Source organism: Eubalaena glacialis, chromosome 2, assembly GCF_028564815.1.
Source record: "Eubalaena glacialis isolate mEubGla1 chromosome 2, mEubGla1.1.hap2.+ XY, whole genome shotgun sequence".
In the NCBI taxonomy this organism is placed as follows: Eukaryota; Metazoa; Chordata; class Mammalia; order Artiodactyla; family Balaenidae; genus Eubalaena; species Eubalaena glacialis.
Genome location: NC_083717.1, coordinates 12,522,292 through 12,548,638, shown reverse-complemented (window position 1 = coordinate 12,548,638; position 26,347 = coordinate 12,522,292). Strand labels below are relative to the sequence as shown.

The 26,347-nt window shown below is 41.0% G+C and overlaps 1 long non-coding RNA gene across 1 annotated transcript in view; it reads right to left on the bottom strand.

The window, feature by feature from the left end:
- Nucleotides 1–9,671: 9,671 nt before the first annotated feature.
- LOC133084816 (uncharacterized) overlaps nucleotides 9,672–26,347 on the bottom strand; it is a 60,395-nt gene continuing 43,719 nt past the window's right edge. Inside the window, exon 3 of the long non-coding RNA XR_009699468.1 lies at nucleotides 9,672–9,700. This is a non-coding gene — a long non-coding RNA (uncharacterized LOC133084816). The remainder of the gene's footprint in view (nucleotides 9,701–26,347) is intronic.

The window sequence follows — 26,347 nt, the reverse complement described above, 5'->3', positions numbered from 1 at the left end:
AGAAGGATGGGTGTTAGCTCTTCTCTAAATGTTTGATAGAATTCACCTGTGAAGCCATCTGGTCCTGGACTTTTGTTTGTTGGAAGATTTTTAATCACAGTTTCAATTTCATTCCTTGTGATTTGTCTGTTCATATTTTCTATTTCTTCCTGGTTCAGTCTTGGAAGGTTATACCTTTCTAAGAATTTGTCCATTTCTTCCAGGTTTTCCATTTTATTGGCATAGAGTTGCTTGTAGTAGTCTCTTAGGATGCTTTGTATTTCTGCGATGTCTGTTGTAACTTCTCCTTTTTCATTTCTAATTTTATTGATTTGAGTCCTCACTCTCTTTTTCTTGATGAGTCTGGCTAATGGTTTATCAGTTTTGTTTATCTTCTCAAAGAACCAGCTTTTAGTTTTATTGATCTTTGCTATTGTTTTCTTTGTTTCTATTTCATTTATTTCTGCTCTGATCTTTATGATTTCTTTCCGTCTGCTAATTTTGGGTTTTCTTTGTTCTTCTTTCTCTAGTTCCTTTAGATGTAGGGTTAGATTGTTTGAGATTTTTCTTGTTTCTTGAGGTAGGCTTGTATTACTATAAACTTCCCTCTTAGAACTGCTTTTGCTGCATCCCATAGGTTTTGGATCATCGTGTTTTCATTGTCATTTGTCTCTAGGTATTTTTTGATTTCCTCTTTGATTTCTTCAGTGATCTCTTGGATATTTAGTAACGTATTGTTTAGCCTCCATGTGTTTGTGTTTTTTACGTGTTTTTCTCTGTAATTCATTTCTAATCTCATAGCATTGTGGTCAGAAAAGATGCTTGATATGATTTCAATTTTCTTAAATTTACTGAGGTTTGATTTGTGACCCAGGATGTGATCTATCCTGGAGAATGTTCCGTGCGCACTTGAGAAGAAAGTGTAATCTGCTGTTTTTGGATGGAATGTCCTATAAATATCAATTAAATCTATCTGGTCTATTATGTCATTTAAAGCTTCTGTTTCTTTATTTATTTTCATTTTGGATGATCTGTCCATTGGTGTAAGTGAGGTGTTAAAGTCCCCCACTATTATTTTGTTACTGTCGATTTCCTCTTTTATAGCTGTTAGCAGTTGCCTTATGTATTGAGGTGCTCCTATGTTAGGTGCATATATATTTAAAATTGTTATATCTTCTTCTTGGATTGATCCCTTGATCATTATGTAGTGTCCTTCCTTGTCTCTTGTAACATTCTTTATTTTAAAGTCTATTTTATCTGATATGAGTATAGCTACTCCAGCTTTCTTTTGATTTCCATTTGCATGGAATATCTTTTTCCATCCCCTCACTTTCAGTCTGTATGTGTCCCTAGGTCTGAAGTGGGTCTCTTGTAGACAGCATATATATGGGTCTTGTTTTTGTATCCATTCAGCAAGCCTGTGTCTTTTGGTTGGAGCATTTAGTCCATTCACGTTTAAGGTAATTATCGATATGTATGTTCCTATGACCATTTTCTTAATTGTTTTGGGTTTGTTTCTGTAGATCCTTTTCTTCTCTTGTGTTTCCCACTTAGAGAAGTTCCTTTAGCATTTGTTGTAGAGCTGGTTTGGTGGTGCTGAATTCTCTTAGCCTTTGCTTGTCTGTAAAGGTTTTGATTTCTCCATCGAAACTGAATGAGATCTTGCCGGGTAGAGTAATCTTGGTTGTAGGTTCTTCCCTTTCATCACTTTAAGTATATCATGCCACTCCCTTCTGGCTTATAGAGTTTCTGCTGAGAAATCAGCTGTTAACCTTATGGGAGTTCCCTTGTATGTTATTTGTCGTTTTTCCCTTGCTGCTTTCAATAATTTTTCTTTGTCTTTAATTTTTGCCAATTTGATTACTATGTGTCTCGGCGTGTTTCTCCTTGGGTTTATCCTGTATGGGACTCGTTGCGCTTCCTGGACTTGGGTGGCTATTTCCTTTCCCATGTTAGGGAAGTTTTCAACTATAATCTCTTCAAATATTTTCTCAGGTCCTTTCTCTCTCTCTTCTCCTTCTGGGACCCCTATGATGTGAACGTTGTTGCATTTAATGTCCCAGAAGTCTCTTTGGCTGTCTTCATTTCTTTTCATTCTTTTTTCTTCATTCTGTTCCACAGCAGTGAATTCACCATTCTGTCTTTCAGGTCACTTATCCATTCTTCTGCCTCAGTTATTCTGCTATTGATTCCTTCTAGCGTAGTTTTCATTTCAGTTATTGTATTGTTCATCTCTGTTTGTTTTTTCTTTAATTCTTCTAGGTCTTTGTTAAACATTTCTTGCATCTTCTCAATCTTTGCCTCCATTGTTTTTCCGAGGTCCTGGATCATCTTTACTATCATTATTCTGAATTCTTTTTCTGGAAGGTTGCCTATCTCCACTTCATTTAGTTGTTTTTCTGGGGTTTTATCTTGTTCCTTCTTCTGGTACATCGCCCTCTGCCTTTTCATCTTGTCTGTCTTTCTGTGAATGTGGTTTTTGTTCCACAGGCTGCAGGACTGTAGTTCTTCTTGCTTCTGCTCTCTGCCCTCTGGTGGATGAGGCTATCTAACAGGAGCTTTGTTTTTGCAGCCATTGAAGGGGAAGTGTTGAGGAAGAATCCCCTGGAATTTGCCTAATTTTCGGTTTGCTTCCATGGGGGAGCCTGGCCATGTGCTGGGTTAGTTAACAAGTCGTGTCTAAGGCTCACTAAAAGGAACTTCAGGGGTCATGTAATTTATTGCCTGTCTGGAAGCAAAACCAGCAGGGAATCCATTTCTCAGGGGGATTTGGCAATGACATATATTTTAAAAAAGACCAAAGAGATATTTTCTGTGTTTTTTTTCCCTCTAAGATTATTTCTCCTTCTGCAGAGTCTATAACCAGAATAGTATTCATTCTACTATTTAAAAAACAGTAAAATTTTCTGTGTCATGATTCTGGAACACTTTTTTTTAGCTTTGTTATCTTTTCCTGTAGGGCTGTCATTAAAGTATGCCAATGAGAAGAAAAACAAAATTAAAAGCTATTCTGAGAAATTAAGAATCTTTTTTCTTAGGAATTTTTTTTCAGGTGGAAGAAAAATTGGGGATTTGAGGTTACTTTCATTATCGCTCTTCAAAAATCACAAATAGCTTTTACCTTTTTCTCTTTCTTCTTTTTAAACAGTTCAGACATTTTCATTTTAAAATAACCTTCAGTTGAGAAGAAAGGCAATGTAAAACTTCAGTAAGGCAGAGGAATCTGAATAATGTTTTAGGGCAGTTATTCCCAGGGGATTTGGAGGACTAGGGTTAGATTTTATATCAGAATTACCAATGGCTTTTTTCAAATTGTGTTTGCTTAGTAAGGGCAAGACAGAATTCGAAGGGATTGAAGGTGATACAGAGAGGGCAGTGGCCTTTCCTGTGGAAAGTGGTTAATGCTGCATTTTGTCAGAATTGTTGAGTGGTTCTCAAATGAATGAACATTTGTCCAGATTCCTCCCTCCCTCCCTTCTTTCCTTTTTTTGGGGGGTGGGGGGGGAGATTCTGTTGCACATCCAAACTCACTTGCTTCCCACCAAAGACATTGCAAAAGGCCAGGTATTTGTCCCCACCTTGCTCTCACCAGCGAAGTGCGAGAACATGCTTCAGCTTGACCAATCACATGCTCTCACTGGAACTTTGAATGAGGAGCGAGTGACACAGAAGCAGGACAGCTCCAGTTCCCAAGACCAGTGGCCGAGCTCAGTGTCCAGAGCCGGGGGAGGGGGAGCGGCAGCAGCAAAGGAACCCACACACATTTCTGGTCCTCGTTCCCGGTCTTGCTGGCCAATTTTGGGAGCTACTCAATGTGCTTCCAGCACGTTCTTTTTCTGCTGTGTCATTCGGAGTGGGTTTCCGTTGCTAGCCATAAAATCTTCATGGACACAGGCTCTTTCTGAGATTTGGCCCTGGAGATGTAGAAGTTAACCTGAGCTCCTGTCGCACGGCACAGAAGCAGTCACCTGTGCGGGTGGCCTTGCGAAAGTCTGACCTGTTCCTTCTTACCTGATTTCACTCAGGACACTTTTCTTGCCCAAATCAAAGCCCAAAGGAGAATGATGTAATCACCAAGAGTTCAGAGAACAGAATCAAAGAAGCATAGTTTCAAGAAAAAGATTGATGTCACCCTTTCCAGCCCTTTCAACATTAGTTGAATTCCTATTCTTTTATGGAGAGCAGCAGTTCTGGAAAGGGCACTGGTGTCTTGAGGTTCAATGTTGGGGTTCACTTAGCTAAGCCTTGTTGAAGTCAAACCTGCCAGCAGCTGACAGTCACCTTTTCCTGTTTCCTTCCCACCCATCCACTGAATCCATTTCAGGGTGGCGAAAAGTAGCAATGCAGAGCGAAGGCCAGCTCTTACCTGCTGAGACGTTCTGAGACGGAGCCTCTGAAAATGAGAATATAATTTATCAAGCAGTGTGTGTTCAGTGATTCAGAGAGATCCATATGTGCTTTTGTTTCAGCCGCTCTAATGAGAATGCGTCAAGTTCAGTTAGATTCTTCTATTATCAGGCTCGTTCCTGAGTAAAGCAGAGTGGCTGCTCTCCTGAGAGGCATGGTCTTCCTGCAGGGATGTGCTAAGTTTGCAGAGGGGTGTTCTTCATCATCCGGGACCTTTGGCTTAGGACTGAGCCCCCTTCCGTTGTCAAAAATCAATCTATTCTTTTCATAAGGAATTTGACAACATTCCAGCATCATTATCCACCGCTGGTTTTTAGCAAGCAAAGAAAAAAGGTCTAAGGCGAGATCTTCAAGAGTGAGTGATTTCGAGGGAAGCAGTGTGGGCTGGAGCCAGAGGCCGATGCAGAACAAGAGGTCACATTGTTTAACAGACCACAAGGAAATGACATTCCTTTCCGGTCTCTGCTGAAATGAAGGTCAAGTTTTCCGGTTTGGAGACAACTGGTGTCCCAAGGGGACAGAATATTTTACAGTCAGAGGAATGTGCTGTCCAGCAAATAGATCCTGAAATACATGAATGGCCAAGGATTAGTATAAATGTTTCACTGGAGGAAAAGGATCCTCCCCCCGATTCTAGCAAAAGCTTGTGCTTTTGTATAAAAAGAGAAACTCTGGAGATAAAAATGGGAATTTAGTGTGAAGCAAATAATCTTTTTTTCCCCCAACTCAATATTCCATCTGCCTTAAGGGTGAAGGATGCATAAGAAGCTCTGTGGCAGTGGAAACTAAGCAGGGTTTTCTCTATAGTAGCTGAACATGCTCCACGTGGGGGCAGAGTCTAATGGCTTATTTGTGAGGATGGTCAAGTAAGGGCAGGGGTATAGAGAATATAGAAGACAAGGTAACTAGGAAGAGCTCCTCTGAATGTATTTCTATGTCATCACTCTTGGGGTGTCTGAAACCAAGATTCCTTACCTGTTGCTTTGGGCTGAGATTTTCATGCTGATTCCTTCATAGGCAATTTGCATTAGAAAAAATTGCAATTCAGGGATGAAAATCCACAAATTTGCTTTCTTTTACTATTTGGTGGATGTCTCTAAACCATATGATCAGTCTCTTGGGAAACTTAACAACTGGCAGCCCTCATGAGGACACTGCAAGTGAAGGCCAAGACTTCGAGTCCCCCTGGGAAAAAAAATAATCTCAGTGATTGTTGGATTAAAATTCCGTCTGTAATTTACCTCCTCTGTTCCTCTACTTTGATATCTGTGTTTTCATTGACTAGTTCCTACTGTTGGCTCTTTAATAACATCCTGAGGGAGTCATGAGATTGTTGACACTTTTAGCAAATTACTAGAATTTTGACAGCATTTCCATCACTCACCTTTTGTTCTAATAATGATAATAATAATATTTATTGAGCGCCTACTACATATGTGTTAAGCACTATGTAATTTTTATAACAAGTCTACTTAATGTTGGTGCTATAGCTCATTTTAAGGATTACACAACTATAGCACAGGGATTATCTAAGTGATTTCTGCACACTAGCTGTTTTCTTGTTTGCTATTATGTTTCTGGGTTTTTTTGTTTTTGTTTTTTTGGGTGTGTTCAGGGAGAGTCTTGCTGGCTTTGTAGGTTGACGAAAGCACATCCTGATATTTCACTTCTTTACGCCCTCTTCCTGCCATGTCAGGAGCACCTCATTAGATTTTGTGATTGTTTCTGATCCTTTTCAAGTTAGAGTTGCTTAACTCACTCTTCAGCGGTGTGTCAAAGTTGGCTGCTGGTGGCTGATAGGTATTATCAGAGGCTGCAGATCAGAAAATGCTTCATCAACTTGAGTGCTCTGTGGCTCTGAAAGGGCAAGCACATGGGTATTTCCTTCCATCATAGTGATGGAACGGTAGTAAGAATTAACTAATCTGCTGTCTGAATGGATGTCTTTGATTCAAGGCCTTAAAAAACTATGCTAATACTGCCTTTTATCTGTTTGAAATCTTGTATTGAAATTTCCTGAAACTCTAAAAGGGTTGAGCACACAAAATTAGACTTTTTCTAAATGCTGGATGAGTTGACTCAGAATGCACAGTATGTTAATTTGATTTCTTTAGTATTTACCAACATGCTGTCCAATAAATATATATATGACATGCAGGAACCAAATATGTTAAATATGGATACAAAATGAGCAATTTAGGAAACAACTATAAGATTTTTTTATTTTCCCCAAATGATTATAAAATTTCCCAAAATAGATTCTGTGGGACACTAACCCCACAAGTGGTTCCCTGAAAAAAAAAAAAAAAAGAAGTTAAATGGTCCAATAAATTTGGGAGACAGTGCATACTTTGTTTCTTACTTGGAGAGATGCAATGCACATTAGCATGTAGTAGAATCTGCAACACTCTGCAGTAGGAAATCTGGATTTTATTTAAGCCCATTCTTTCTCAAATGTACTTGACCATGGAAGATTTTATTGGGTAATGCATTTAACATCCCACAGACCACCTTTTGGGAAATGCTGGACAGTGAAAATGGAAAGAAAGAGACAAGCTTAAGCTTTTCAGATGTGGATTCTTCTACCAGAGAGATTTTGAGAATGCCAATCCCTGCCGTCAGGATTAGTGCAGGTTCAAGCCTATGAGAGAAATTTTGGGGGCAATGTGGAAGAACAGCAGGGGAAAGTCTGTACTGATACGCACCCATCCAACAGCCTGGCATGTAATTTGGACCAGCTCCCCCTTGCTGGCACTCTCTGTAATCAGATAGAAGAACCTGTGTTCACTCCCCTTCCTTAAGCAGATGCAAAAGAGGGGAAGAGACTTGTGAAAACTGGATACCTACCCTTTTATTTATATTTATAAGAATTTTGGTACATCAGAGTTTTTTCCAAAGTAAATCACATATATATTAATACTTTTGTTTTTTCCTTAATGGGAAAATACTACTCTTGAGTATCCTATAATCAGTCTTAAGGTCAGTTTCTATGTGTCGATTTCTTTAGACCTATTGAATAAGAGAGGAATTTATATATGTCACAACCTATTGCATTGTATTTGTTTTGAATGTGAATATTGCATTTCATGTCCTATGCTTTCCCACACCCCGTGGTTATATCATTCGTAGGAACTATTCCAATTAGATCATGGCTCTTGAACGCTGGCCAAGCCAAGCTCCAAAAAAATGTGCTGGTGTCAATTTTTATTAGCACTTTTGCTTAGATAACAAGCTTCCAAATGGAAAAGGTGACAGAGCAGAGTTGAGGAAAGCTCTACTGTATGTCAATAGATCAACATCTTGAGTTTTCAAAGAGGCTGCATGTCTTTCAGCTGTCTTTAGAGGAGGGAAATGGACCAGGATTTCATAAACTTGAATTCTTGGTCCATGGCCCCTCGCCAGCTTCCCCCCAGGATCCTGCCCAGCTTTTGGTCTTACCAGCAGGCTTGTTATGTGCTCCCTCTGAAGAGGGCTTTTTAATCTGGAAGAGGACACTGTCTCCCTTGTTGAGAGGGAGTCTGGAAGGATGTTCCTGGGCCTCTTGGAATCTCATTCTGCCTAATGTACTTGGAAATGAATTCGCTTGTCAGAGAACAATTGACAAAGAAAGAAAAATCTCGATTAAATTTTTGGTCTGAAAAAAGCTGCTCTTAATCACTTCTTAAAATAGCAGCACTCTTTCATCACTGAGGCCACAAAAATGTGCAGGCCTGAAATTTGGTCAGCCTTGTTTCAAAGATCTGCTTATAAAGTCCGTGCAGCCCTTCACCACCTAAAACAAAACAAATCAAACACACGTACACACAAACCAATTAACTAGAAAAAAACGTGTTTCTTCATAAGCCCATTCCTACAATTCCTAGTATTGTTCAGGAATAATACTAGCTTTCTTTCCAGTGAAAACATTTTACTAAGAATTTTTTAACATTCAGGCAAATCTCCAGACCAGGACTATGGTATCATGTCTGTGTCCTCAAGTGAACACAGTCTTCTGAGATACCCATTAAATACCTCTATCAGTGAGGATTGCCAAGTGTGACCCAAGCTGGAGATGCTTCTGATGTCATTTCTCTATGCCATATTAATCAGCCACCTCAAGGGCGTCCAGCCTGTGCAGAAAGGAGAGACTAGAAATCTGCTAAAGTTAAGATTATTGGAACTTGGAATTACCACACTAGTATAGGTAGATAGATAGAGAGATACATACATACATACATACATATACAATAGTACATGAAAAAAAATTGTTGCAAGTTGGGCTTCCTGGGGAACAGACTCTGGATGGACAGTAGTTTGTAGGATGCTTACTGGTGCCCGTGGGATCCACACCTGTGGAAGAGAAGGAAAGAACAGCAGTAGAATTAGGCAGATGGAGAAGCCAGGCTGAGATGAAGTCTCAACAAAGGCCTTAGCCAACCCCCTGGGAAGCGCCGATGCTGGGATGGTCCTTCAGTGTTGTCCCAGCTGGACCCAGTGTTGTCCCCTTATACCTCTGTGTTGACTTTGGATTGGTCTGCCCTGAGGAGGTGTGACCTTGGGTGAAGTGGCTCTTAGGCTGAGACAATTCCTGAAGGGGCCTGGCAGGTGAGGGTTTTCCGCCAGCGGAACGTTCAGCAGCTGGGAAGTTCTTCGTCCTGGAGCGAGAGCGGGACATGCAGTGGAGCATCCATTATAAAACTCTTCCGTATTCTTTTCTAACACAGAGGAAACTCATCCCCTGGACCTAGAGAAACAGCGCTCTATTAGGACAGATGTTTATTTTAAAGAAATCTTTGTGCCTCAAGGAAAGCAGAGATGGCTGGCACCCAGTGGCAATTGTGCTGTTTTCTACAAGTTGGGGACAAGCTCTGTCATAACCATGATTTCCACTCGCCTGGGTAGTGGGAAAGCACCGTGTTAGTTGTGATGACTTTGGTGTCCCAATCTTGTTCTTAGCATTCTTTCTCTACTGTCCTGCCACCCCTTGCCTCTGTCACCATGACGCTCTCTCTTCTCATCCCCATACTGTGCTTTCTCCCTTTGCCTGGTGGGTCCTTAAGGTACAATATTTGGGGGCATATTTAGTATTATTTTATTTTTAATAATGTTTTTGTGTATGACCATCCCTTTGACATCTTCTATATCATATTTCACCCTTGACAATGAAATTCTGACAACAAAGAATGCTATTGAACGTTTTCTTTCATTTCTATGAGAGATAGCATGTGTAGGATTTAAGTGCAAACGAGACGGCCAAGGTTTGAAGGTGACCACACCGCTTACCCGCTGTGTCCATTGGGCAAGTTGTTAATTCTCTGTGCCTCAGTTTCTCCATCTGTAGAAGAGAGAGAATAATAGCACTTTTCACAGGTTGTGATGAGAATTAAATGAGTTAATATTTTTAAAGTGTTTAGGACAGACCCTGGCACATAGTAAACATTACATAAATATCTTCTTATTAAAAAGTAAATGAAAATACTCTGGGCATGCTTTCTATACTTCCTTGTCTGGAAAGGGAGGGGATTTGGAATTAACATTGTTAAGCACCTACTATGTGTCAGAAACTGAGCGAAAGCACATAGATTGCTTTACTTAATCCTCATGATAGCCTACAATTCAGATATTACTCCCCCGTTATGGATGAAGAAATTAAGATCTGCAGAGTTCAAATTGCTCACCATTATGGAGCTACTGAGTGGTGAACTGGAATTCAAACCCAAGACGACCTGCCATTAACGCCTTTGTCCCATTTTTATTTGTTCCCTTTTGCCTCATCCCCAGTCCTTTTTTATGTTACCCCCTTGAAATGGTTTTCCATTCTCCAGTGAAGAAAACCTGATGTGCTCAGAAGCATCCAAACCAGAATTCCTAACTCCCATAAGAAGTCCCTCTGAAACTATTAGTTTCATTTTTTTTCCTGCTACAACATCAAACAAAGAGTAATGGCATGAAAAAATATGACTTGACAACATCATTTATATTATAATTTTTCCCATATTATGAACTTCATCCCTAAAACAATACCCTTTATGGCAGAATTTAGATTACTTGTGTTCTATTGTTAACTGCAAAAATTACATTTTAGTTTTGCGGGTTTCTTTGTATTCAGAGAGCTCATGAGCAAATATTTCTACACAGAAGAAAACCCCAAACTGAGAAGATTAATTCATAGTAAGTCAAATTTTGATGCTAAAATAGTTTGATCTGAGATTACCATTGACTACAAATTGCCATCTGTGCTTACTTGTTAAAGATGTCAAGTGTAATGAATTCAATGGACCCACTATTTGACAACCTCTGTTAACAGGATTTGCAGAATACATACTGGTATGTTAATTTTCAAATTAAACCTGCCAAGTGGTTGTTGGCTTTGCGAAAATAGCTGCTTCCCTCATTTGACCAAACTTTGAAAGGCCCATAAGGGAAAAGAAGTGATCATTTAAGACGTTCTGTGTGTGTTAAGCATTGTGCTGAGTACTTTGACCCACGTTACCCTAATTCATCCTCCACACATTCCTGTAAGGGGGCAGTTAGTAGCTTCTTCAGTGAAAAAAGGTCCCAGAAGGCTTTTGTTTCAGACACCATGAGATGGGAGAACTCTGACTTGAGCCTTTATGTGCAAGACTCATTATTAACATGTATGTGCAGACCTGATATTCCTTTCCATGTTTTGGGGGGAAAGAGAGGACAGACAGAAAGAAGGAATCACCTTATCACCCGTACGTTTCCCAATCACCTTCAGTGGTCAAAACCCTTAAGAACTTCTCAAGGGGCTCATGTCCTTGCACGAAGGCTACAGGGGAGAAGCAGGCAGATTGATCTTGTTCATGTTTGGTCAGGGAGGAATGCCGTCTTGGGTAGAGGCAACAGGTAGTGGAAACGAAAAGAGAGACTGGGGCACCACTACTTATGAACAGTATCAGGAACAGAACATTGACAGAGGAGGCAAAACCTAGGCTAAATCAGAATATCAAAAGAAAGCCTTGACCCAGAAACTTGACCTTGAACCTGTACCTCTTCCCTAAACTTCCACCCAAGGCACTGCCTCATTTTCCACATTTCCAGGAGCCCACCATTTGTCCTGCTGGCTGGAGCCCCTACTCTAGCCTACAGAAGCCCCCCTAAGTGTCCTGGGTTGGACAAGGTCTCACCATTGTCAGACCTCAGAAGGTAGAAGGGACAGATGAAGGGGAGGTCCAAGTCCCACTGCAGTAAGGGAATAAAATGCATTTCTTTTTTCTTCTTTTGGCTGCGCCACGGGGCATGTGGGATCTTCAGTTCCCTCACCAGGGATCGCATCTGCGCCCCTTGCAGTGGAAGCGCGGAATCTTAACCACTGGACCGCCAGGGAAGTCCCTAAAATGCATCTCTGACGTCTCAGCTTGAAAAGGAATTTATTTCCCACGATATAATTGTTAGAAATGGTATATAGACTCTGAAGTATTATTGGAGTTAAACTCCAGAAACAATTTGCAAGAAATGGTTTTGTGTTGTTTTGTTTAGATGAACTGGCCTGAGGGCCTAACAACCACGAACAACATAATTTTTTTTGAAAGTGTCTTCCCAATTTTCTAACATTTTAAAAAGTATTTTAAAAAATATCATAAGGTGGGGCTAGCTTAAAGTTGAAGAGCTATGGGAAGGACAATCAAAAGAATCTAAGAAATCTCCCCAAATAGGGGAAATAGGAATGCAACAATTGACAAGTGAAATTAGAAATGGCTCACAAAATGAGGTGCTAAAATTAGGGCAAAATGGGGAAAGAAGCTGAATATACTTTGAAATGATTAAGTAATGTACTGAATACACTAATGCTCAAATTTCTGACATTGTTTATTAGCATTTATCTCAGATAACGTACATCTACCATGAGATAAAATACACAGCAAATTTATGAATCTCCTTATTCATTTACTAATTTATTTTTATTTTAAAATTGTATGTATTTATACAAATGTGTACTACAGTTCTTTTCCTGACAAAAATTTATACTGTGTTAAATATGCGTCAAAGTTCTTAAATCATGCGTCTTACTTTTTATAATCTTGCCACATCCCCATTGTACTTTTACTTTTGTAGTTTTCAGTACTGTCTGAACCTATGCTAAGTGGGAGTTTTCTTCTATATTTTTATTTCTGGGTTTCTGTATTTTATTGGACCTTACATTTCTGTAGAGTCATAAACTAAGAAAAAAAAATCCTTGCTTACTTTCTAGGCAAGGCATGATAGCTGAGGAAGTACTTGCTGTTCCTTTAATATTTTTCTACATAATTGGATCTATTTTAGCCGTCTGAGCTATTGCAGCTATTATGAATTGAACAACGGAGGAAGGCCAATTATTCCAGAGCTGCATTTAACGGCTGCTCACCTTATACAGCTATTTCTCTTCAAAATCAACTACAATGCAACATGCATTTTCTGAGGAATTCAAGAGGCAGGCAGATCAACACTATGGAACAGCAGCATTTTAAAGTCTAGCATCAGACATTAAGAATCTTGGACCATCTGTCCTGTCATCGTGCTTCTTAGAGTTCCTGGCCAATTGCACTCTTAACTACATTTTAAAAATGCAGATTGATGGTTAGGAACTATATCAAAGAATTTTTGTTCATAAAAATCTTCTATATGAGAGGCATGTTCTCATATGCCCTGTTTATTCAGTATAGATGAGTTCTCCCAAAATTAGCCTCAAAATTGGCTTGAGCAAACAGCTGTAAGCATTAGGGGAAATGCATACGCCAAGATGAAAATCCGAATGAAAGGTACCAGTTGAAAGAGACTGGAAAATTGGGTAATAAAATTCACTTTAAAAATAGCAAGTGGATAACATAGACTGCTGATATGACCTCTGTGTGTCCAGAAGTGATGCCACTGAAGCAAACCTGACACCCGGGAGCTTCAGGCCAATTAGCTCCACCCAGGCTAATTGATTGACTTGTCTTTGCCTTAAGAAATATGGCAGCTTGAGAGATGTTTGTCTTCAGCACCTCCCTACTTTATGTGATCCCCCATCATTGCTCATCTCAACACCTTACTTCCGTTTCCTGAGTGCTTGGGATCCCTCCCCTCCTTCCATCCTCCCTGGTCAGTGCCCCAGGTCCTCGGTCTTTCCTACCCATCAAAGAGTACCTGAAATGCATTCAACTCCCTCAGGGCACGTCTCCCTCCGAGATAGTAGCATAGAATGATTTGGGAATCAGATAAGCCTGGGTCCAAATTCTGGCTTGGCTACTTATTAACTGTGAGACCTTGAGTGATGTATTTAACCCCTTTGAGCATCAGTATGTTCATGAGTAAAATGGGCATAATAGTAGGAGTAGCTAATAAGGTTGCTGTGAGGATTGTAACACATAGTATATTTGAAGTGTCTGGTATAATATCTGAAAAACAGAAGGGGTCCAGTAAATGCAAGATATTATAAATGATTTGATATACAGTAAAGAGAACCCACACATTTACATTAGTGAAAGATCTAGCAAAAAATGTACAAGCACTCTATAAGAAAAATTACAAAACATTATTGGGAGAAATTAAGTAAGATCTAAATAGATGGAGTGATATGTCATGTACATGGATTGAAAGAGTCGATATATTAAAGATTTAAATTTTTCCCAAATCAATCTCCATATTCAATGGAATCCCAATAAAAATCCCCAGAGACTGATTTTCATATTGGCCAGCTGATATTAAATTTTACAAAGAAATAAAAAAATCCCAAGAATATTCATGCCACTCTTGAAGAAGAGTAACGAGGAGAGAGGATTTGTTCTGCCAAATATCAGGATTTGTGAAGCGGTATCAGTCGTGACAATGTGGATCTGTCGCAGATAAACAGACTCCTGAAAAACAATAAGGATAGGGCTTCCCTGGTGGCGCAGTGGTTGAGAATCTGCCTGCCAATGCAGGGGACACGGATTCGAGCCCTGGTCTGGGAAGATCTCACATGCCACGGAGCGACTAGGCCCGTGAGCCACAACTACTGAGCCTGCGCGTCTGAAGCCTGTGCTCCGCAACAAGAGAGGCCGTGACGGTGAGAGGCCCGCGCACCGCGATGAAGAGTGGCCCCCGCTTGCCGCAATTAGAGAAAGCCCTCGCACAGAAACGAAGACCCAACACAGCCAAAAATAAATAAATAAATAAATAAATTAATTAAAAAAAAAAAGAATAAGAATAGCCAAAACAGGCTCACGCATAGACTGATATGACTTATGATAAAGGAGGTAGTCCAGAACAGTTGGGGAAATGACGGTCTTCTTGTTAAATGATGATGGGACAACTAAGTATCTAAAGGAGAAACGAATGAAACCAGACCCCTTCCTAACACCACACACAAAAATCAACTTCATGTGGGTTATAAACTTAAATGTGAAAAGAAACATTTAAAAATGTTTATATGATTATACATATCTTCATGCCATTGGGCAAGGTTTTAAAATATGATAGAAAAAGAAAAGGTTGTAATGACATTAAACTTGAGTAATCAAACTCATGAAAAGGCACCACAAAGAGTGTGAAAATACAAGCCACAGAAGGAGATGATATTTGCAACACATAATCAACATAGAACTTGTATCCAAAAATCAGTTATAAAAAGACAGACAACCCAATGAAAAAAATGAGCAAAAGACTTGAATAAGCACTTCACAAAAAAGGAAATCCAAACAACTAATAAGAAGATGCCAAGAAGCTCAAGTTCATTAATAATCAGAAGGTACAAGCTGAGATCCCAGTGCACACACCAGAGTGGCAAAATTAAAAATCTGATAATAACAAGTGTTGGCTGGGATGTGGACTACAGAACTCTCATACACTGTTGGTAGGAGTAGAAATGACTACAATTACTTTGGAAAACAGTTTGCATTTTCCAACAAAATTGGAGCTACACATACCTCACAACATAGCAATCCCACTCCTGGGTATATCTCTAGAAAAATGCACACAACTGTGTCTCAGGAGATGTATAAGAGTGTTCTAAGCAGAATTTTGATAATAGTCTTCAACTGTAAATGAACGAAATGTCCATTAGCGGTATAATGGCCATAAACATTAAATGGATGAATAAATCGTGGTACATCCATTAGCACATTGCAATTCTATAACAATGTAAAATGAAAAAATAGAGCTTCTTTAAAAAGAATCTTACAAACACGATATTGATCAAAAGAAGCAAGGCACATAAGAATGCATACAGTATATTTCTAATTGACATAAAATTGAAAAATAAGAGAAACCACACTTTGTAGGGAATAAAACTATAAAGAAACACTAGGAGAGCTAGGACAAGACCTCCCACCATAAGAATCAGGGCGGTGGTCACCTCCAGAGAGAGAAAGAGGATTTTGAATAGGAAGTGTCATGGGGGGGGGGCTTCAGAGGAGCGACCAATATTCCATTTTATACTTGGACATTGGTTACAAGCATATTTACTACATAATTATACATTACACTGTATATTTGTGTGTTTCTGAATTCTGTGTGTGTGTCATATGTAAAAATAAAAACAATATTTTAGAAATATACCCACCAGATAGAGAATCATGTCGGTACTATTTTAGATTCCAAAAAAAGCACAGTTATTATCCAGCCTCTGTGCTTTGAACATAAAACCAATGTCACGCTGATATCTTGAGCAGCCTTCCAAGCGTCACTGACAAGCTGTATTTAATGTTAAATAATAAGATAACATGTAAATGAAGCGCTTACTATGTCCCAGGCAATGTGCTAAAGGTCTAGCACACATTAGCTTATTGAATCCTTACAATAGCCCTAGGAGGTAAGTGTTATTATGAAAATTTTACAAATGAGGGTAATGTATGTTTGGCAGGGAAGTGTCTGTGTAAAGTCTCGCTCAGATTGAGTAAGTGGCAGAGATGGGCTCCAACCCAGGTTGGTTTGACTTTCCAGGTGCCTTGCTGAGCTGCTGTCCTGTTTTCCTCCTCTGTTAACGTTTAGACTTGGTCACTAATAACAAAATCTTGAACATAACCAGATGACTACTATACAGAGATGGTTCCTACAGCATGGCCCTGCCCTCAGGGAGCTCCTGGTCCACGAAGAGAGTCTGGTAAGTAAACAAATAAACAAAACCAGTAGTTCATGGGTTTCTAAAGTGGAATGAGGACAAACAAGGCTGGAAGAAGGAAACAGATAGAGGTAAGAGAAGATGCTTTAACCATAGCCTTTTAACCAACCAACCAACCAACTAATTTATCCTTCTTTATTACCTACTCCTGTACTTGTCTCTAATTACTTTGGAGCTAACTCTATCCCATAACTTGTTTTTTCTTTTTCTTTTTTTAAACCAGACTCCAAGTTTTTCCATCCTTTGTCTTAGAAGTTGCGATTTTCAGGTTCTCCTTCTCCCTACCCTCCTGCCCCCCACCCCAGCTCCCACCACCTCTCCTCCCCTCCTTCTCCCTCTCCTCTGCCTTCTCCTCCTCTTCCTCCTCTCCTGGCTTCTTAAATCCTACTTGTCCTTTAATGCCTGAATCAAATGCATCTTTCTCTGTAAATCTTATGACACCCCCTCCCCCTCCACTGGAAGTGAATGCTCCCTTCCTGACATCCTTCCACATTTTATGTTTGCCATTTGTACAGTCTACAGCGTATTTGATCTTGTAACATAATTATTTATGTGCATGTCTTGTCTTCCCTGCTAGAGTGCAAGCTCCTTTAGCCCAGAGACCATGATTAATTTCTCTTTGTGTTTGTCAGCCTTGCTGGATAGACATGGACACATAAACAGAGCTGAGAGGTGTTTTGGCAGCAACCTGACTGAACTTTTGGTGGTTGGATGGGTCTTCTGGAGCAGAGGTATCATGAATATTGTAATAACAACTTACAGTATGTTAACATCTTAAGATATTTTTAGTTGGGACAAATGGAATCGACAAAGAGGGAGGGTATCCACAGATGAAAGAATATTGAAATTATTTATGAAAAGATTTTCTCCTTTTGCAAGAAAGGTCATTTATGAAGAAACAGCCAAGTTTTCACATGTATAGAACATGGAAAGGATGGCTAATCACCATTGATCTATGTTACCATGCTCATGAATTCAACCGTCAGCAGCAATAATTACGGAATTTAGAACACAATATACGTAAAATACCATGTTACATTATATTTGCAATTATTTCATTTTTGCTTAATGATATGGAATAAAATCACTAAAATCCTTTCAATTCTGGTTTGGAAATTGCTTCTATCTTTGTTTCTTAAGTGGATTTCTCATCATTTCTTTATTACAACTTTTTCTTTGTTTTTCTCTGTTGGAAAAACTTTTCCAGCTACCAGACCTACAGAGTAGGTAGAAAATTTGATGAAAATCTATGAAAGTTTGACGACTTTTAGAGACCTCACCTTGAAATTTCTTTTTGTTTTTTAAATGTTTAATGTTAAATGATCCCTACTGTATAGCTACCTGGAAGTTCAATGTAACACATTCGAGTTAACCACCTCAGAGGTGTACATCCAAAAGGGGGCGAATGATAGAAAAGATGAAATTTTTAATGCAGGTCAACAGGATGCTAGCCTCAATTCCAAATTCCTCCTTTCCCTGATGGTGTCCGGGGACAGCTCACATCTTCTCCCTGTGACCATTTGAGTCTCCTTCTGAGGTTGTAGCTCTGATCTCCCCTATCTTAGGCTTCTTTTTTTTTTTTTTAATTTATTTATTTAATTTACTTATTTTTGGCTGCGTTGGGTCTTTGTTGCTGCACACAGGCTTTCTCTAGTTGCAGCGAGCAGGGGCTACTCTTTGTTGCAGTGCACAGGCTTCTCACTGTGGTGGCCTCTCCTGCTGCGGAGCGCGGGCTCTAGGTGTGTGGGCCTCAGTAGTTGTGGCTCGTGGGCTCTAGAGCACAGGCTCGGTTGTTGTGGTGCCCGGGCCTAGCTGCTCTGTGGCATATGGGATCCTCCCGGACCAGGGCTCGAACCCATGTCCCCTGCATTGGCAGGTGGACTCCCAACCACTGAGCCACCAGGGAAGCCCTCCTCGGCTTCTTATATGGCTGTTGCCCTCATGAAACCGTAGACCAAAATTGGCCACTGTCTGAGATTCAATTGCAGTACCTCATTAGTGGGTCTTTAATGTACAGAAGTACAGGGAGAGACATAGGTGCAGACAGCAGCCCTAGGTCTGGGTCTCATGGCAAATGGGAACATTTTCTGGATGTAACATCACTCTGGTGGCTGTCCCTGCAGATGTGGGCATCTACTGCTTTGTATACATTTTTGCAGTGGCTTCCAAACATTTTTGATCCTTCAAAAGTGAAAAAATTTGAGGATGATTCCCCCCCCAATATATGTATTTTTAATGTATGCAAAAAATAAAAATGAAGACGCAATGAGATAAAGAAATGTAAATAGGTGCTCTAATATTTTCTTCTAATGTCACAGAGGATCATCTTGCAAACCCCACCTTGGACATCACTGCGTGGGTCCACTGCTCCATGGCGAAGGGTGTCTCAGCCACTGTCTGTCTCTCTTGCCGCTCCTGAGCTAATAGCTAACGTCTCTCCATGTTATGGTTCTTCTTAATGTGTCTGTGTGTCTCTCCACTTTTGCTTTGCCTCCTATGGTGCTGATTCCCTCTGGATGTGTCACATACAAACTCCGTTAAGAAACGGATCAGTGAGGCCCATCAGTCACTGCTCTGTGTGGAGCCCTCTTCTGGGCAGAGCTTTCTCGCCAGGCCCCAGGAGGACTGCTGACCAGCTTAGACAGCTTTGTGGAGTTGGGAGTTTGGCCTTGGTGCAGCCATCTACAGCCCTGGCAAGCGCTGCTGCCTTTTAGAACGCACACATTCGGTGAGATGGGGGCCATGGGTTAGCCAGTCACTTGTAGGGACCATGCACGTCGCCAAACTTGGCAGGGGTGCTCTTCTCATAGCCATTCTTCTTGGGTCAGTGTTACGGTTCTTGGTTACAGATCCTGATGTAACTCTTCCTTTCGTGTATGGCCCTCCACTTCAAACAACCCCCAAACCATCAACTGCAGAGCCACAATTTATGGGACGGCCCCACCATTTCTGTCTCCTGATGTCCCCAGTAAAGAAACACTCATTTAATCCACTTTTTGTTAATAAAAGTCCCTCCCTCCTGGAAGGAAATACGAGTTTTCGGGACAGTCCAGCACATCTCAGGGTGAGTTCTCTTTGCACATTGAACCCTTCCCAGAAGTTTTAAGGGTGAGCCTTTGCCCACCTTCCCCTCCTGGTTGAGAATTTTAGATCTAGAACCACCTGATAGCAAGAATTCGTTTGGGTCCTCTTTCTTCCCAGAGCCTATGGACATTTGTCCAAACTGCATCCATGGCACACAGCACAACATGCCTACATGTGCCCTGTGTCCTGGAGGCCGAGAAGACGAGGCTGCTTCCGGGCCTGGCTCCACCTGTGTGACTCAGGGGAGGCAGGGGCTAAGTGCCAGGGTCTGCAGGCTGGCTGCCAGGGTCCACAGTCCAAGGTCAGCCACGTATTCATGCTATGATGCGAACACATCACTTATCTCTTTGTGCCTTGGTTTTCTCCTCTGTGAAATGGCAATAATAATAGAACCTGCCTCATAGGATTATTGTGAGGATTAGCTGAATTAAGATACAAATGCTTATTACAGTTAGCATTCAGTAAATTCCTAAAAGGAATAATATACTTTTTGTGTGTGTGTGTTTTTTTTTTTTTTCAAACTAGGAGGGTTTTTAGACTCCTTGCTGAAACCACCAAAGATGAACAAAGTAAATGGATGGGTTTTGTTATCTGTGAAATGCAGGAGCAGCAAGCTGGGGTCTGTCCTGTTCACTTCTCTATCCTTAGTACCGAGCCCCATCCCTGGTGCAATGCAGACATTCAATAAATATTAGTTATTGGTCTAGAAAATGTTAGGAGATACAGTTATATAAAAGTGAGTATTCTTAAATGGATTTTAATAAGTTTTTCTTTGCTGAAAGAAAATGCAGTGATGCTAATAGACTCTGGGAATATGCAATAAGGATCATTTCTGTTTATTGCCTGCCTCCCCCTCCCCCAGCCAGATATCTTATGTAATCCCCATAAAATCCTCTGAGGTAGGTATTAGTAATCACATTTTGCCAATGGGAAACTGAGCTTTACAGTTTGTGACCTTCACAGTGGTCACAGGGCATTGGGTGACCGAAAGGGGATGTGAACCCGGGCTACATGGATGGCTCTGAAGTCTGAGCCTTTTCTGTTGATTTATTTCCCACTGGTGAGGACAGCTCAGAGGAAGAGCTGCCTGCCTAGTGCCTCAGGCATCCAGAACTTTGAGAGTGAAGTCAGTCACTCTGGGATGTAGGGTCCTTGTGCTCCCTAGATGTGTCACTTAAACCACCCACCATCATTCAGTTCCTAAACTGGTCATCAGAAACTGGTGTTTATCCAATTAGAATTAAGAGGCAGACAAATTGCTACACTAAATTCAAGTGCTTGATGAACTTTTCACCATAGGCTTGTCTTGTTTGATATTTCTTATTTTAAAAAAATGCAGAATTTAGTTGATGCTTTACATCAGAAAGATCAGAAACTCAAAGGTATATAATATATTGGGGAGATGGGGGAAAACTGCAAAGAGTGTGGAATGGGGCAGTTAATTTCAAGGTTTTGTTAGCATCTGCAAAAAAGTTAATGCCTACTTACCTTCAAACCAAAGGGGGGTTTGCAGGAAGCATTATTTAAATGCTTAAAAAATAGGGTTTTAAATAATTAAGATAAATGCTAAAAACAGCTAAGCAATAAACCCCTTTTAAATATTTTACCAAAGTATATTGCTAACATGCCTTATATTCAGACTATGTCCTGATTTGGATATTTCATGTTTCTACAGTTTACTTTGTAGATCACTAATCAAAATTAAATAGTGACTATGCCTAATTACAATGATCAGTCTTCATAGGCTGCAAAGAGAATGGAAATCTTAGAAATAAATGCTTTTGCTCAGAAAGAATTCTCTCTGAAATAATCACTCTGATGAGTGATTTGTTGAGATAATGTGATATAAGGGGTTGCCACTGGAAGTAATGGGATGACAAGAAACTGGAAAATTTGCGATGAATATCAAGAAAATACAAGGTTTTAAACTTTTAGACTCTATGGAAGTCTTCGTGGGGGAACAGGTAAAAGTCCTGAGTATTTATATCAGTTAAGCCCCAACACAAACATGAGGCTATTTATTCAGTAGGATACATTCCAGTGCTTTCTAGATACCATTCAAGAGTATTATGAAGCACACTTCTAATGTTATCCCTTAGATCCTGAGCAGGTAAGACTTTGGTATCTGTGCATAAACACTGAATTTTAATTCCACCACAAGTAATTATTCTCCCAAGTAATTTTCTTTAGAAGTATAAATTGTCTGACTCTACCTGCTTGGAGGGAAGGGGATTTTTTCTTGGAGAACTATGATCTGATCTGTTGAGGGGCTGCAGAGCTGAAGGCAGGAACTTGACCTCTCTGGGTGAATCTGCTCAAGGTTCCCTTGATGAGAATATTTAAGTCACAGAAACACAAACACCTCCAACCCGGATACAATGCAGTCTTATTCAACTCACGGGGCATTTCTCTGGACGTCAGGAATTCCTCTAGGTTCCCCAGTGGTCCTGACGTGCAGCCAAGATTGAGAACCACTGCCAGAACGGCTGAGAGTTACATCCTGTCTCTTACCTGAGGTACAGACCTGCCTCTACTCTGCTGATTGTCACAAGCCTTGGATTACTGCTTCTGCACTTTTGCCTGAACTCAAGGAAGACGGTCTATGATACCTCTACCAAGGCTCTTAACCGTGATGGTTCATTTTATCTGTCAACTTGACGGGACCATGGGTGCCCAGATTAGACATTGTTTCCGGATGTGTCTGTGAGGGTATTTCTGGATGAGATTAGCATTTGAATCAGTGGACTCACTCCAGTGGATTGCCCTCCCCAAGTGGTTGGGGATCATCCAATCTGTTGAGGAACTGAACAGAACAGAAGGCAGAGGAGGGAGGAATTTGTCCCCTTTTTTCCCCTGCCTCACTGATTGAGCTGGGACATCACATTTCATCTTCTCCTGCCCTTGGACTAGGATCTATATCATTGGCTCCCCTGATTCTCAGACCTTTGAACTTGGAGTGAATCATACCACTGGCTTTCCTGGGTCTCCAGCTTGCAGACATCAGATTTGTGGGACTTATTCATCTTAATAATTGCATAAGCCAATTCCTCATTTTATCTCCCTCCCCCCCCTCCTCTCAGTTCTCCTATTGGTTCTGTATCTCTGGAAAACCTTCACTAGTACACTAACACTTTTCAATTCATTGACTCCTTGGAGAATCCAATAAAAACAATAAGCCTTCTCCCAAGAAAACGCACTTTATCTTGGAAGCAATTTAAACATGTTTTAGAACCCCAGAATCCCAACTCTAAAAACCCTGATTAAAGTCCCTATCTCACCTAGATCATGCCTGAAACCAGATGTCCCTATTCTTATCTGTCTGGAGTTGTTACCTCTGAAGCCTGTGCCTGAGCCCAGGGGGACTAGGAAATTGTCATGTCCTTTCCCAAAGAAGCAGGAGATACCACTAGTAAAGCCAGATGCTGAACTCTGCTGGTGTAGCTGTTCAAAAATTATTTAGAACCCTAGAGGTACAGACATAAGAATATAATTCAAAACCAGAGCAGAGGTCCAACAATGCAACCCCATAAATGTTATGTCCAAATGCCCTGGGATGATTTGCTTCAGTCTGGTTACCAGAACCAATCTTAACAGCAGAGATGGGATTAGCCTGAGTGGTTTAGTTGGGTCTCACCCCTGCAGCTGGGAGGGAGTGGATGGACAGCCCTGCAGCTGGGAAAGGGTGGATGGACACTATAGAGGCCACTTTGCCAACAACCATGACATCAACACCCACTCTCTCTGGTTGTCCTGTGGCAGCTCTTGGGCGTGCCATGTCAACTGCACAACCACCCACCACGTGTTCCTGGAGCTCGTGACCCCACTGCGATGTCCAAATCTCTAAAGCAGTGTTCACCATTTGTCAGGAATCTCAATGTCTGCACCTATTTTCAAGCACCTTTTCATGGTTTCTCCATTATCGAAGGGTTTAATTTTTCATCTAAAATGTAAGAAACTACATAATCTGCATATGTAAGTTTGTCTTATGACAACTAGAACACAATTTAGTATTGATCAAGACACACTTGAAACTGGATTGTTTTGTTCTATAAATTGCTTAATACAGAAATGTGGTTTGAATCATAGTTCCTCCAAGTATTATCTAAACTGGGATTCTTTTTCCATTGTCAAGTAGAAAGAAGCAATGTCATCTTTAATCCAAACAAGGAAATGGTCATTAGTCCATTTATTTGAAACATTTTCTTTTGTTTTGTTTGTTTGTTTTTTAGTCTACCTTTCTACTTGGCAGCATTCAAACTTAGAGAATCCAGGTGAGATAAATGATAACCTAAAAAAAAATATTGGCTCTAAAGGAGAAAATTTGTTTAGATCATTAACTATAGTAGATAGTGAAAAGTAGATAAATATCAACACCTCCCAAAAGGCAATAGGCCGTTTATGAATGAGTTCTGCAAAAACTTCAAGTAATAGATAATTACTATTTTAAACTGTTGAAGAGTATTAAGAAAGAAAAAGAGAAGCTCTCTTATCTACTCTACATAGCTAGCATAACCCTGATGTAAAAATTGAACAGGCATAGTGAAACAGAGCAGGACCCTATGGTGCTTGCCCCCTATGTCCTCAGTCTGCCTTTTGTCTGTGGAAAAACTTTAGCCAAAGAATAAGTTTAATCAGAGAAGTGAGAAAATGCAGAAACAAAGGAAAACAGTCCAACAAGACTAAATAATAATACTTTTGTCATTAAGTATAGTCAAGGACCTTTAGTTCCTCCTCAAGGGCTATAGATAACATTCTGAGCCATATCCTGTGAGCTGTCTTACAGATACTTAAACCCCTTCCACCAGGTGGAAGAAGTTAACTACGTGATGACCAGATTGTAACCATGACATAAGCTGCCACAGTTCTGAGAGCTGGCCTCAAAGAAATGGGAACAAATTGACCCTGGAACTGAAGATGAACTGTACTTAAAATAATCAAGATGATGCCGATCAGACCACCGATGACCAACGTCATGATGACTGTCAGAGCTGACTGCGCTGTTTCTGCATGAGCCCTCTCCCTGCATCTATAAAAGCTCTTGCCCACTGACTGTTAGTGGGGGGAGTCGGCCTTTGCACAGGCCTCTGCCCCCTCCCCCGCCAGGCTGCCGGCCTCTGAAATAAAGCAAACTTTCCTTCCCACCAACCTGGCCTCTTTATTGGCTTTAGAGCGGCGAGCAGCCCGACCCCACTTTCGGTTACTTTCTGGCGCTCAACCTGGGGCTGCTGTACTCTCGCGACATCTGGCTCCCGGGGTTTTCCCGAGCAGAGCCGCCATGACGACGCGCCGGGATGGCTGTGAGGAGCCGCTGCTCGAGGCTCGCCGGCCCCCGAGAGGGGGGTTTGGGGGGACGCTCCTAGCAGCTGCCGAAACCATGTGTTTGGGGGATCCTCCCTGTTTCTCCCCTGCTCGGCACTGGCTGTCAACGTACGCTTTTCCTTGGTGGAACGGAAACATGCATCTGGACAAGCTGACGAGCTCCAAGACCGAGTAAGTCCACCGGTGTTTCCCGGGCAAACTTGTCTTTTGAGCACGAAGCTCTACTGGGCATTTTGCCAGTTGGTTCTGACGTGTGTCTGACGTCGAAGACCATTTGTGAGCACGAAGCGCTGTTGGGCATTTTGCCAGTTGGTTCTGATGTCGAGGACCATTTGTGTTGGGGAAGTGTTTGTCTGGGACTCCATATCAGTCATTGTCTTGGAGGATTGTGACAGTTCTGTCTTCTGGTGTGTGAATGTATATTACATTTGTGTGATTGGTATCTTTGTTGTCTTTTGTAAAGTGGGAAGTTCAGGTTCAATTCATTAGATATATTTTAGCTATGAGATTATGATTAAAGCAAAAGAAAGATGATTTTTTAAACAATATATGACAACAGTATTCTTTTTTTTTAAATTTTTATTTATTTTTGGCTGCTGCGGTGGTCCTCGTTGCTGCGCGTGGGCTTTTCTCTAGTTGCTGCGAGCGGGGCCTACTCTTCATTGTGGTGCACAGGCTTCTCATTGCGGCGGCTTCTCTTGTTGTGGAGCACGGGCTCTAGGCGCACGGGCTTCAGTAGTTGTGGCTCGCGGGCTGTAGAGTGCAGGTCAGTAATTGTGGCACACGGACTTAGTTGCTCCCCGGCATGTGGGATCTTCCCGGACCAGGGCTCGAACCCCTGTCCTTTATTCCAGAGGCCGGCAACCTGAGGGGGAAGGTGGACTCCTGTTCAAAGCCTGACTTCCCCCCACTGACAATGACTGGGCAAGAGCTTTTTTTAGGTGAAGGGAGGGGGCTATGTGCAGAAACAACACAGTCAGCTCTGACAGTCATCTTGAAATTGGTCATGCAGTGGTCTCATCAGCATCCTCTTGATTGTTTTAAGTACAGTTAATCTTCAGTTCCAGGGTCAATTTGTTCCCATTTCTTTGAGGCCAGCTCTCAGAACTGTGGCAGCTTATGTCATGGTTATAGTCTGGTCATCATGTAGTTAACTTCTTCCACCTGGTGGAGGGGGTTTAAGTATCTATAAGATAGCTCAAAGGATATGGCTCAGAATGTTATCTATAGCCCTTGAGGAGGAACTAAAGGTCCTTGACTATGCTTAATTCACTCACAAAACACAGTTGGTTTTCACACGGCACCACGTCGTATTGCATACAAAATAAGCCATGGTCCATGTCCTAGCAGAACTTATGTTTTTACTGATGAGACAATACATATTCTTACCCATGTGAAATTTAAAAGCCAAAAAATGGTACAGAATGCATATGGTCCTCAAAAAGACAAAAGGGGTAACTGTGAACCTGCATAGTTAGAATAGGCTTCAAGGATCTT